The sequence below is a fragment of the Cryptomeria japonica genome, unplaced genomic scaffold (genome assembly GCF_030272615.1).
Source record: "Cryptomeria japonica unplaced genomic scaffold, Sugi_1.0 HiC_scaffold_65, whole genome shotgun sequence".
NCBI classification, from domain to species: Eukaryota; Viridiplantae; Streptophyta; class Pinopsida; order Cupressales; family Cupressaceae; genus Cryptomeria; species Cryptomeria japonica.
In genome coordinates, this window is record NW_026728887.1 from 519,315 (window position 1) to 525,000 (window position 5,686).

At 62.8% G+C, this 5,686-nt stretch overlaps 1 non-coding gene across 1 annotated transcript; it reads left to right on the plus strand.

Annotated features, from left to right (window-relative positions):
* The first annotated feature begins 2,049 nt into the window (after positions 1 to 2,049).
* LOC131863593 (5S ribosomal RNA) lies at positions 2,050 to 2,168 on the plus strand. Its single transcript, XR_009362493.1, has one exon. It is a non-coding gene; the product is annotated as a 5S ribosomal RNA (ribosomal RNA).
* Positions 2,169 to 5,686: the final 3,518 nt, after the last annotated feature.

A 5,686-nucleotide genomic window follows, 5' to 3' on the forward strand; every position in this document is an offset into this window, starting at 1 on the left:
CCTTGGTGCGCACCATGGTGCCCACCAGGGCGCACCCGAGGCAAACCGGGCTCCGACTTCGTGCACGCCGCACCTTGGAGCACACATCGGAGCGCTCCCAGGTTCGCACCAGCGTTGCGCACCTTTGATGCGCTGCCTTCACTAATTTCCAGAAAAGGCAAAAAAAAACGATATTTTAAAATTTCCGTTCTGAAAGATAGTGAAAAAAACGGAACGCGGGTGCCATCTTGAGCCCTTCCTGATGCGCAGCCCAGGCAAGTTGTGCGCACCAAGGTGCCCACCCTGGCGGAGGTGCGCGCCCGGGGCAAACCGGGCTCCGACTTCGTGCACTGCATGGTGCCCACCAAGGCGCGCAACCCAGCCAAGGTGCCCACCGCAGCGAAGGTGCACGCGAGGTGCGCACCCGAGGTGCACACCCGGGGCAAACCGGGCTCCGACTTCGTGCACGCCGCACCTTGGAGCACACTTCAGAGCGCTCCTTGGTACGCACCAGGGCGCGCAACCCAGCCAAGGTGCTCACCCCGGCGAAGGTGCACGCGAGGTGCGCACCCGGGGCAAACCGGGCTCGGACTTCGTGCACGCCGCACCTTGGAGCACACATCGGAGCGCTCCCGGGTTCGCACCAGCATTGCGCACCTTTGATGCGCTGCCTTCACTAATTTCCAGAAAAGGCAAAAAAAAGAAAAAAATGAGATTTTAAAATTTCCGTTTTGAAAGATAGTGAAAAAAACGGAACGCGGGTGCCATCTTGAGCCCGCCCTGGTGTGCAGCCCAGGCAAGTTGTGCGCACCAAGGCACCCACCCTGGCCAAGGTGGGTCACGGGGTGGGTCCTAGGGTGGGTAACGGGGTGGGTACTAAGGTGCGTGCCAAGGTGGGTCATAGGGTGGGTGCCAAGGTGGGCACCAGGGTGGGTGTGCACCAACCCTAGCCAGGGTAGGTCACGGGGTGGTTGTCGGGGTGGGCGTCAAGGAGCCAAGGTGGGTGGCAAGTAGCCAAGTTGCGTGCCAAGGTGGGTGTCGGGGTGGGTGCCAAGGATCCAAGGTGGGTGCCAAGGAACCAAGGTGGGTGTCTGGGTGGGTGCCGAGGTGGGAGCCAGGGTGGGTCCCAAGGTGAGTGCAAAGGTGGGTGCCAGGGTCAAGGTGAGTGCCAATGTGGGTTCCAAGGTGCCAGGGTCAGGGTGAGTGCCAATGTGGGTTCAAAGGTGCTAAGTTGGGTGCGAGGTTGGGTGCGAGGGTGGGTGGGTGCCAAGGTGTGCTAGGTGGAAGCCCGGGTGGGTCGGCATCCCATGGGTGTCGAGTTGGGTGCCTGATGGGTGCTTCTTGTCAAGTTTTAGTCGTCGGGACTCATTTCGAGCCTTAGAGGTCGTTTCTTGTCCGGTTGCCCTGTCTTCGACCTGGGAACCCAATTTTGGTCCTCGGGTCCCATTTTTTTTTGTCTCGCATCCCACTTTTGGCCTGTGGCCTTTTCGGGGTCGATTCTCGTTTTGGGCATCAGAGCATGTTTCTTCTCCTAAAACCCAATATTTGTTTATTAAGTCTCGGAACACATTTTTGTTCTCGTGGACCCATCATGGGTCTTGGAACGCATTTGTGGTCCTTGGGTCCCATTTTGCATCCCGAAACTTGTGTTTTGGTGCTTGATCCCTATTTTGGGTGCCCACCTTGCACCAAGTGCGCACCCGGGGCAAACCGAGCGCCTTGGTGCACCGGGGCAAGATCGAGCGTGCACCCGAGGCGCCCCGAACATGCACCAAGGTGCACTCGGCCCACATGTGAGCGCAGGTCGTTGCGCCCGAGGTGGTGTGTGGGCACCGCGTTGCAGACGGGACACTGCACGCACACGACGCCCCCTACAGGTGCACGCACGTAGGCCGGGCCGGGTGCACACCCGACGCCCTAGCAAGGTGCGCGCACCCGGGCAGGGCTCACACTTGGCGAACGGGGCGCACTTCGCGAGGGAGGGTGTGCACCTCGACGGGGGTGGGTGGCCGGGGTGGATTCGCACGTGGGTCGCGGTTTGCTAAGTACACACTGCGACAAGCTCATAACGGGTGCGATCATACCAGCGTTAGTGCACCGGATCCCATCAGAACTCCGCAGTTAAGCGCGCTTGGGCCGAAGTAGTACTGGGATGGGTGACCTCCCGGGAAGTCCCGGTGTTGCACCCTTTTTTAGTTTTTCGCCGGGCATCGCAATGCTATTTGAATAAACCTTTTGCCCGTTTGCGTTCTCGTCGGGGCCGGGCCGGGCCGGGGTGCGCTGCCCGCACTACCGCGCGCGCGGGGGGCGACACCGAGCGCGCACCCGAGGCGCCCCGAGCACACAGGCCACGGTGCAACCCGGGCGTTGTGCGCGCACCCCGGTGCGCCCGAGGTGCTGCACGCGCACCCAGGTGAAATCGGTGTGCACCTCGGCCAGTGCGCGCTCGGTCGAGTCGCGCACGTTGGCCAAGGTGCACGGTGATGTTTCTTACTCTAAGGTTCCGCACCAGACGCCCGGGACAGGTGAGCGAAGCTGGGCGGGGCCGGGTGCGCGGCCGGGGCAGGTGCACGCAGCTGGAGAGAGCTTTGGAGCACACTTCGGAGCGCACCAATGATGCGCTCCATTCAAAAGTTTCCTGAAAAGGCAAAAAAAGTTGAGATTATAGAATTTCCCACTTGAGAGATTGTAAAAAAAAAAAATTTAAAATGAAGGAAACGCGGGTGCCAAGGTGTGCGCAGCCCAGCCAAGGTGTGCGCACCAAGGCGCCCACCCTGGCGAAGGTGCACGCAAGGTGCGCACCCGAGGCAAACCGGACAATTAACCCAACTTTCGACTTCGCGCGCACCTTGGAGCGCACTTCGGAGCGCTCCTTGGTGCGCACCAATCTTGGGCACCTCGGAGTGCACCATGGCGCCCACCAAGGTGCGCACCCGGGGCAAACCGAGCTCCGACTTCGTGCGCACCTTGGAGCGCACGAAAGGTGCGCACCATGGCGCCCACCAAGGTGCGCAGCCCAGCCAAGGCGTGCGCATCAAGGTGCGCACCCTGGCGAAGGTGCGCACCCGGGGCAAACCGAGCTCCGACTTCGTGCGCACCTTGGAGCGCACAAAAGGTGCGCAACCCAGCCAAGGTGTGCGCACCCCGGTCAAACCGAGCTCCGAATCGTGCGCACCAGAGGTGCACGCCATCGTGCGCACCTTGGAGCACACTTCGGAGCCCTCCTTGGTGCGCGCCGATGTTGCGCACCTCGGAGCGCACCCGGGGAAAACAATGCAATTAACCCGACTTTCGACTTCGTGGGCACCTCGGAGCGCTCTCGGGTTCGCACCTCGGAGCACACCGAGGTGCGCACCTTTGATGCGCTGCCTTCACCAATTTCCAGAAAAGGCAAGAAAACATTGAGAAGGTGTGCGCACCGAGGTGCCCACCCTGGCGAAGGTGCACGCGAGGTGCGCACCCGGGGCAAACCGGGCTCCGACTTCGTGCACGCCGCACCTTGGAGCACACTTCGGAGCGCTCCTTGGTGCGCACCAGGGCGCGCAACCCAGCCGAGGTGCCCACCCCGGCGAAGGTGCACGCGAGGTGCGCACCCGGGGCAAACCGGGCTCCGACTTCGTGCACGCCATGGTGCCCACCGCGGCGAAGGTGCACGCGAGGTGCGCACCCGGGGCAAACCGGGCTCCGACTTCGTGCACGCCGCACCTTGGAGCACACTTCGGAGCGCTCCTTGGTGCGCACCATGGTGCCCACCAGGGCGCGCAACCCCGCCGAAGGTGCACGCGAGGTGCGCACCCGGGGCAAACCGGGCTCCGACTTCGTGCACGCCGCACCTTGGAGCACACTTCGGAGCGCTCCTTGGTGCGCACCATGGTGCCCACCAGGGCGCGCAACCCCGCCGAAGGTGCACGCGAGGTGCGCACCCGGGGCAAACCGGGCTCCGACTTCGTGCACGCCGCACCTTGGAGCACACTTCGGAGCGCTCCTTGGTGCGCACCAGGGCGCGCAACCCAGCCGAGGTGCCCACCCCGGCGAAGGTGCACGCGAGGTGCGTACCCGGGGCAAACCGGGCTCCGACTTCGTGCACGCCGCACCTTGGAGCACACTTCGGAGCGCTCCTTGGTGCGCACCATGGTGCCCACCAGGCCGCGCAACCCAGCCAAGGTGTGCGCACCAAGGTGCACGCGAGGTGCGCACCCGGGGCAAACCGGGGTCCGACTTCGTGCACGCCGCACCTTGGAGCACACATCGGGGCGCTCCCGGGTTCGCACCGGCGTTGCGCACCGTGGTGGGCACCTCGGAGCACACCAAGGTGGGCAGCGAGGTGCGCACCTTTGATGCGATGCCTTCACTAATTTCCATAAAAGGCAAAAAAAAAACGAGATTTTAAAATTTCCGTTTTGAAAGATAGTGAGAAAAAGGGAATGCTGGTGCCATCTTGAGCCCGCCCTGGTGCGCAGCCCAGCCAAGGTGTGCGCACCAAGGTGCCCACCCTGGCGAAGGTGCGCGCCCGGGCAATTAACCCAACTTCCAACTTCGCGCGCGCCAGGGTGGGAGCGCACCCAACAACCGGGCCTGGGAAGAGCCAATGCGAGAAACCCCACCAAACGCTCTGACAAAAAAAGAGGGGGCGCTCCAGTAACCCCGCTTCGGAGCGCACCCTGGGCAAACCCAGCCAAGGTGCCCACCCCGGCCAAGGTGCAGGCGAGGTGCGCACCCGGGGCAAACCGGGCTCCGACAACGTGCACGCCGCACCTTGGAGCACACTTCGTAGCGCTCCCGGGTGCGCACCTCAGAGCACACCAAGGTGGGCAGCGAGGTGCGCACCTTTGATGCGCTGCCTTCACTAATTTCCAGAAAAGGCAAAAAAAAAAGGAGATTTTAAAATTTCCGTTTTGAAAGATAGTGAAAAAAACGGAACGCGCGTGCCATCTTGAGCCCGCCCTGGTGCGCAGCCCAGGTAAGGTGCCCACCCTGGCAAAGGTGCGCACCCGGGCAATTAACCCTACTTCCGACTTCGTGCGCGCCAGGGTGGCAACCGGGCCTCGGAAGAGCCAATGCGAGAAACCCCACCAAACGCTCCGACAAAAAAAGAGGCGGCGCTCCAATAACCCCGCTTCGGAGCGCAGCCGGGGCAAACCCAGCCAAGGTGCCCACCCCGACGAAGGTGCACGCGAGGTGCGCACCCGGGGCAAACCGGGCTCCGACAACGTGCACGCAGCACCTTGGAGCACACTTCGAAGCACTCCCGGGTGCCCACCGGCGTTGCGCACCGTGGTGGGCAGCGAGGTGCGCACCTTTGATGCGCTGCCTTCACTAATTTCCAGAAAAAGGCAAAAAAAAATGAGATTTTAAAATTTCCGTTTTGAAAGATAGTGAAAAAAAAGGAACGCGGGTGCCATCTTGAGCCCGCCCTGGTGCGCAGCCCAGGCAAGGCATGCGCACCAAGGTGCCCACCCGAGGTGCACACCCGGGGCAAACCGGGCTCCGACTTCGTGCAGGCCGCACCTTGGAGCACACTTCGGAGCGCTCCTTGGTGCGCACCATGGTGCCCACCAGGGCGCGCAACCCAGCCAAGGTCTGCACACCAAGGTGCCCACCCCGGCGAAGGTGCACGCGAGGTGCGCACCCGGGGCAAACCGGGCTCCGACTTCGTGCACGCCATGGTGCCCACCGCGGCGAAGGTGCACGCGAGGTGCGCACCCGG